The sequence below is a fragment of the Bos grunniens genome, chromosome 7 (genome assembly GCF_055505025.1).
Source record: "Bos grunniens cultivar Pamir isolate PY7600 chromosome 7, Bosgru_T2T1.0, whole genome shotgun sequence".
NCBI lineage: Eukaryota > Metazoa > Chordata > Mammalia > Artiodactyla > Bovidae > Bos > Bos grunniens.
The window spans coordinates 21583789-21591989 of record NC_141171.1 but is presented as its reverse complement, the minus strand read 5'-3'; positions in this window follow the sequence as shown (position 1 = coordinate 21591989).

The window sequence follows — 8201 nt, the reverse complement described above, 5'->3', positions numbered from 1 at the left end:
CACTAAGGTGAACCGACATCCTGCTGGTCCTTCTGACTCAGTGTGTTCACTATGTTCCTCCCTATCGCGGTGTTTCACAAGCTATGTTGTAGTTATCTACAAGAACTGGGCAAAGCTGTGGTTAAAGGAGCTGGACTTAGAGCAAACTGCCGGGGTTAGAACCCTGACTCTATCCCTTGCTATCTTTTTAACTTTAGGCGATTTACTTACCTATGCCTCTCTTTCCTCATCCTAAAATTGAGAATGATTAGGGCTTCCCTCAATTTTAGGAGGAAAGAGAGGCATAGGTAAGTAAATTGCCTAAAGTTAAAAAGATAGCAAGGGATAGAGTCAGGGTTCTAACCCCGACAGTTTGCTCTAAGTCCAGCTTCCTTAACCACAGCTTTGCCCAGTTCTTGTAGATAACTACAACATTGAAATTATTAAAACTGAGAATAATTAGGGCTTCCCTGGGCTTCCCTGGTGGCTCAGAGGTTAAAGCGTCTGCCTGCAATGCGGAAGACCTGGATTCGATCCCTGGGTTGGAAAGATCCCCTGGAGAAGGAAGTGGCAAACCACTCCAGTATTCTTGCCTGGAGAATCCCATGGACTCTGTAGTCCATGGGGTCCCAAAGGGTCAGACACGACTAAACTACTTTCATGTATAGTACCTCTGCCACATTAAACACAATAAAATAAGTAAAGGGCTTTAAACTATATTTGAAATAAAATGCATAATAAAATCTTCCTGTCAAGATGACAGATGCCCTAATGTCAGAATCCAGAGAGGGTGTGTGTGGGGGGGGCGGTCACTCAGTGTTGAGTTGATCATCCTAGACCAGATCTGTTATTTCCTTTTTCTCCACTGTAACTGGCAAGAAATCTGTCCCAACTACCATTTTCTGCATCACAACTCTCTGAGACCTGCCCTAAATTATTTCTAAAATGATTCCTCCCCACCAGCCCCCAGTGGGGCATATTTCAAAATGATCTACTTCTAGCAGCGCTAGTTGCTGGCTGTAAGAAGGAAGAGCCCAGATTACAGCTGACTTCCTTCTCTTGGGATATGTTTGCTTGGCTTTACTAGGAAAATTTACATCTACTCCCCAAACCTCAAATTTGTTTTTCTTTCTTCCTCTTGTCCATCTCCTTGTTGTTCCTCTTCTTCTCCTTCCTTCCCCTCTGCTTCATTCTCTGCTCCTTCTCCTCCCCTCCCCTCCTCCTCTCCTTCACTCCCTCCATCACATTCTCCTCCTCCTCCTTCTTTACCCCATCCTCCTTCAGTGTTGCTGCTGGTCAGAACTACTGAAGGAGGGAGAGTTATCTGTGAAGACGCAAAGCTGAATACAGCAATCATTTCTCACATGAGGCGAAATGTTATTTCTCAAGGCAGCATTTCCCGATAGTGATAGTGAAAGTCACTTGGTTGTGTCCAACTCTTTGCCATCCCATCAACTATACAGTCCATGGAATTCTCCAGGCCAGAATACTGGAGTGGGTTGCTATTGCCTTCTCTGGGGGATCTTCCCAACCAGGGATCAAACCCATGTTTCCTGCATTTCAGGCGAATTGTTTACCAGCAGGGCAGCGTTTCCTAGTGTTTCTTAGAAACCCTGGAGAACTTCATAGCTGTTACACACACATATACACACAGAGGTCCCATAGTTAAACAACTGTATGTATGGAAGGCTTAGTTCCATACAGGAAAATGTTTCTGTACAAGTCCTCAGAGCTTTTGATAAGGTAATATGCATTGTCACTGTCGGAGTGGTAAAGGGAATATGCAGCCCTCCTCAAACTTAATTGACCATCTCTATGCCCCTACCCTGTGAGAAGGCAATGGCACCCCACTCCAGTACTCTTGCCTGGAAAATCCCATAGATGGAGGAGCCTGGTAGGCTGCAGTCCATGGGGTCGCTAAGAGTCAGACACAACTGAGCGACTTCACTTTCACTTTCCACTTTCATGCCTTGGAGAAGGAAATGACAACCCACTCCAGTGTTCTTGCCTGGAGAATCCCATGGACGGAGAAGCCTGGTGGGCTGCAGTCCATGGGGTCTCACAGAGTCGGACACGACTGAAGCGACTTAGCAGCAGCAGCAGTAGCATGCCCCTACCCCACATACACACTGAAGTTGAACTTGACAGTCCTCATTGTTGCTTGTCTTTTACTTTTGTTTATAATTTTTTTGTCATACAAAAGTTTAAAATGTTGATGTTGTAAAATTTACCTGTTATTTCCTTTATGGTTTTCACCATAAAATCTCCTTTAAGGTGGATTCTTTACCAGCTGAGCCACAAGGGAAGCCCCCTTTAAAAAAAAGTCCTTCCCTATCTCAAATGCATAAAGATATTCTCTTTGTATCTTCTAATGAAACATTAATTTCTTTCACATTTAGATCCTCAGTGGTTTGTTTATGTGTGTGCCAAACCCACTGTTTCATCATCACTTGATGTACAATGCAAATAGTATCAAAGACTAAATTTCTATTTGTGTGTGTAGGTCTGTGGCTCAGTGAGGATAAGGTTTACTTGTTCTAATAAGGTAGATATTTCTTTCTCACGTCATCCAGCTAGGCAGTCTCGGTGTTGCGACATTCTGTCCACACCTCCCATGTCGCTTTGCTTTGAAAAGCCTGGACCTCATGGTCCCACGTGGTGAAGGCAGCATTCCAGACAGCGGGAGGGAATGAAGGTAATAAAGAACAATGAGCAAACACTCCCAGACGGTTCCAGAAACTGCCATGTGGCACGTCTGTTTATATCCTATTGGCCACTGCTGGGAAATGGGGTCTTTATTTTGGCCATCATGTGAGAAGCTAAAAATTCCACAAAATGTTAGGAGAGTAGACTTTGGGAGATGGTAGCAATCTCTGCTAAATCTGTTTCTGAATGTGTTGAGTAAGATGCCTGAAATTTTTTTCTAATTCTTTAATTTTTAATTTATTTATTGAGAAATTAAAAATTTAAAAAATGACAAGAAAATAATCAGCTATATACACCTTTCAGAATCAACCACAGAAATGACCTGAATATTACATCATTCCAGAAAACCCACCATGCCTAGTTACAGACAGGAGAAAATATCATAGAGATATTTTTTAAGAATTGAACAGTAATAGAGATACCATTTCAATAATTTAATTTTACTCGAATTTAAAAGAAGTTTAATTTAAAGAAGTGAAACTGAAGGGAAAGTTGAGATTTAAATAATGCTTCTTCACCACAAGAGAAATTACTTCCTAAAAGATACCTCTGAGGTTAAAGTAAAAACTGTGAAAAACATTAAGAGGCTGGAGTCAGGTTTTGGGGGGTTTTTTTGCATTTTAATTGCACGTTTCTGTATGTGTGTGTGGATTAGCTCTCATGATTCTTTCCGTCTTTCCACAGCGCTTGACCCTGCATCCTGACTTTTGTTACATATTAATGTTACATTGTCCAAGTTTATGATAATCATTTCTGTTCTAGTTACTTAGTATACATTCTAGATTTAAATAAATTTAGTGTTCAGTGACTGGTCCTTTAACTAATATCAAAGATTCTCCATTTATGAGGTCTTTATTTCAACTCATCTCTTAATGGACTGAATCTCATTGTTAAGTTGTTCTTTCAAGAAGGGTTTTGGATGTTTAAGCATGTCTGTCTGTTGCTTTTACACTGGAACCATATCCTGGCTGGATAAAATATTCTTAGGTCTCACTTTTTTTTCCCCATAGAATGTGGTAGGTTTTGTTCCTTTTTTTCTGGGAAGAAGTCTGAGGCCAGCCTGAATTTTCCCCCTTGTGGGTGACTTTTTTTTTTTTCCTGCTTGTGTGTCTAAAGCAGTCCCTCTTCATCCTTTATTTTTTCCAGTTCAGTAACGTAACTAAAACATGCTTTCGTATTGACCATTCTGAATAAAGCTTTTCTGGAATATAATGTCTTTCAACCAGCAGTTTTAGTTTTGCTTTTTCTGCATTAAACATTCTTTTTTTAGCTCTATTTTTGGTTTCTCTTCTTCGGGGATATCAATTAATCCTTATATTGGATCATCTTTATCCGTATTCCGTTTCTATTCTTTCTAATTTCTTAAATCTGTTTACCTTATTTAGTTATCCCAATTCAGTAATTTGAACCTCTGTGGGGTCAGTTCTCTTTCTTGTTAGTTTTTATGTATCTATTTGTTCTATAATGATGCTGTTTTGTCTTTATTTTGTTGCCTTTCCACCAATGCTCTTATTTTATCATCCCATCTTTGAGCCTCTAATTTATTAAGTTCACATTCTTATTAAGTTGCTTTATATATGAAGCCATTGTAAGAAATTTCCTTTGGGGAGGAGGAGAGGAGCCCTTGGTGTGTTTTTGGCCATGTTTTCCCTCTATTTATCATCTATCATTTGCTATGTGTTTGCATCCATTTCTTTTCATCTTGATTTGCTGGCTCTGTCCAGACCTTCTTTATGCTGCTATAACTTGATGGCAAAGAGGGGCATTTACTGACCATCTCCCCAGGTTTGAGACCAATCTGTTTTTCCCTCTGACCTAAGCAATAGGCTGGGGATTTAGCCTGTACACTTTCTGGTCGTCTGAATGGTCGCAGGGGGAAGAGGGGCACTCAGCCAAAGCAGGGTGCGGTGTTTGTTGGAATCGCTGTGCGTGTTCCTGCCCTGAGGTTCTGATTAATGTCCAGCCCAAGGCTCATGTCACCTGAATGGGGATGAATAGGGGGACACCATATACCTTTTCCAGGGAAGGAGAATAACTCGGGCTTTGGATCAATTTCTCAAGCTGGAGTGTTGTTTCTGGAGTCTTTCTTTCCATTTGCTGAGTCAGCACCATGGATCCTGCTCCAAGCTTCCTCTATTTCTCCCCAGTACACTCTGTAACACTACTCATTCAGGAAAGGAAGACTATGAAAGCATGACTCATATCTGTTTCTTTTCAGAGTCAAGAGAACTGGGGAGAATGTTTAAGGTTTTGTCTATCTCTGGGCATTGAGGACAGGGTGCAGAGCAGAGATGTGCTGTGCCACCTCTTGCCACTCCAAAATCTTCTGGCTGTTTCTTTGGATGCGAAATTTGCAGTTCATTATATTTGCTGACAGTAAATTTTCCCTGTGATTTTTATCTACTTTATTGTATTTTGTTAGGAATTGAGAAAGAGAGATCCTATGGGGAAGCTTTCATCCACTATCTACATCTAGAAGTGCCCCTGGCCATTTTAAAGTGGCATTGGCCATCTCTGGCTTTCACAGCTGCCTTGTTATCGAGGGCTATGAAATGATCCAAAACGAGAGCAGATCCAAGGAGGCTCCTGGGTCCTAGGCACAGAGTTCACAAGTCCCAATTTGTCCCAACCAAGCAAGCTAACTCTTCCATTTTGCAAAACATGACTCTTACAAGCCAGATTTAGGAATGATAGTCAAATGGCAATACTGCCAGGTTGAGGCCTAGGCCAGGAGTCCGCTGTCCTGAAGGAAGAAACCACGTTCCAACTCCTTCCAGGAGACTGGTCAGAGTTTGCACCAAGGCTGGATACAGGAGTCATGTGGCATAGGGGGAACGACCAGCAGGAAGCAGCCCTTCCCTGGCCTCTTGGGTTTCCGGCTGTCCTCTACCTCAAGTCCCGCAGTAGAGACTGCAGGATGCGGGCGGAACAGGAAGCAGGTCAGAGCTTAGACCCCCCTGCCTTCCACCAGAACATATGGCATGGACGCCTCATACGCAAAGTACTAGGAGTGCCTTGGAAAGCCCTGGAGATGGGGATGTTTGCCTTTTTAAACAGAAGAGCCTCCTATAGCACGTGAGTCCCTGGGTCTCTTAGGAGAACCCAGAGACCATGGTTCCCAGTGACTCATCCAGGCTTTTTAGAGCCTGAAGCTTATAGAACATGGAAGGCTTTCTTTGAGAAAATAGGATACACAATTGTAAGTACAAGTTTGGAAGTAATTGAGTGAGAAAAGAACAGGACTTGGGAGGGATCCATGTAAGTGAGAGGCCTGGAATCTTAAACTTCATGTGTTTCAGGAGCTCCAGGGTGTCCTGGAACAAAAGGAACAACAGACTGATTCCAAATCGGGAAAGGAGTACGTCAAGGCTGTATATTGTCACCCTGCTTATTTAACTTAAATGCAGAGGACATCATGAGAAATGCTGGACTGGATGAAGCACAAGCTGGAATCAAGATTGCTGGGAGAAATATGAATAACCTCAGATATGCAGATGACACCACCTTTATGGCAGAAAGTGAAGAGGAACTAAAAAGCCTCTTGATGAAAGTGAAAGAGGAGAGTGAAAAAGTTGGCTTAAAACTCAACATTCAGAAAACTAAGATCATGGCATCTGGTCCCATCCCTTCATGGCAAATAGATGGAGAAACAATGGAAACAGTGACAGACTTAATTTTGGGGGGCTCCAAAATCATTGCAGATGGTGACTGCAGCCATGAAATAAAAAAGACGCTTGCTCCTTGGAAGAAAAGTTATGACCAACCTAGATAGCATATTAAAGAGCAGAGACATTACTTGGCCAACAAAGGTCCATCTAGTCAAAGCTATGGTTTTTCCAGTGGTCATGTATGGATGTGAGAGTTGGACTATAAAGAAAGCTGAGTCCAGAAGAATTGATGCTTTTGAACTGTGGTGTTGGAAAAGACTCTTGAGAGTCCCTTGGACAGCAAGAAGATCCAACCAGTCCATCCTAAAGGAACTCAGTCCTGAATATTCATTGGAAGGACTGATGCTGAAGCTGAAACTCCAGTACTTTGGCCACCTGATGGGAAGAACTGACTCATTTGAAAAGACCCTGATGCTGGGCAAGATTGAAAGCAGAAGGAGAAGGGCATAACAGAGGATGAAATGGCTGGATGGCATCACCAACTCAATGGACATGAGTTTGAGTAAGCTCCAGGAGTTGGTGATGGATAGGGAAGCCTGGCGTGCTGCAGTCCATGGGGTCACAAGGAGTCGGACACAACTGAGCAACTCAACTGAACTGAACTGAGGATGTCCTTAGTAAAGGGGCCACAAAGACACCCATAGGTGCCTAGTCCCTGAGTCCACAGGGATTTCTGAAGCAACCCCCATAGTCCAGAGCTGCCCAATGGGGAGGAAACCCCACTCCAAACCTGGCCTGGAGCCAAGGACAGGGGTTGATACCAACTTTACAAGGGACTCTATGTGACTTGTCAGAAGATTCCTCCCATGGCTCTGTCCCTACCTCCCCCCACCTCCCCCAATAGGCACAGGCTTCCCTATAGTGGAAGCATTTCAGCTCCTCCAAGGTAGCTGTGACCACAAGAATCCTCTGGGAAAAATATGCTGACTGCCCAGTGACCAGAGAGCTACAAGCTGTACAAACGTTAGACTTAAGATGCTCACATATGGAATAGCCAGTGATAAGCAGCTGGCTGGCCAGCCCCTTTCAGCATGTTCTCCATCCCTGCAGCCATGAACAGGTGAGATACAAGCAGGTGGGAGGCAGCTCCACATAGTGATATGCGAGGCAGAGATGAGGAAGTTAAAATATTTTGCAATTTTGGAAAAAAATTACTTTCAAAGGCCACGTGCGAAGTGGAGAGAGAAAGAATGCTTCCTTCTGGCCAAGGTGTCAAAGGGAGACTTCAGGAAAGGAGACAGTTAGCTCAGGAGAAGCAATGGCAGGGTACAGCTTAGAGCAGGAGGTGTCTGCAGAGCAATAGTCTTCAAACTGGGCCCAGAGGGGCCCTGGGGAAGAGTGGGGAAGAGAAGGCCCTACCCCCTTCCCAAACAGCTCCATTCCATCTGCTTTATATATTGGGTTTTCATTTCAACAAAGGATTCTTCTGCAGCTAAAAATAAGTCTGAAAACCACATCTCTGGGGGGAATTTATTCAGACAGACAAAATGGGTCTGGAAAAGGCTGCTGCTGGAAGGGATCCAAGGGAACAACTGAGTTTGAGTCAAGAGCGCTGAGAGGTGGAGTCTTACCTGGAACCAAGGGGTTGGCCAGAGAGATTGGAAGAATGAATCTGAGGGAGCTGAGAAAAATTACTCTAACTTGTATTAGGAGCAGAAATAAAACTAACTTAGCAATAAAGAAAACACATAGAGAAGGATGGGACCAGCTGATGGAGGAATGAAAACAGAATAAAGGACCTGATTAATGTATAGAACCTAAGCCAGATGAGCCAATGGCCAGCCAAGGCCCCATAACTCAGCTGTTTGGCTCCTACTGCTGGTTTGCCAGATATTCATCCTCTGTGGG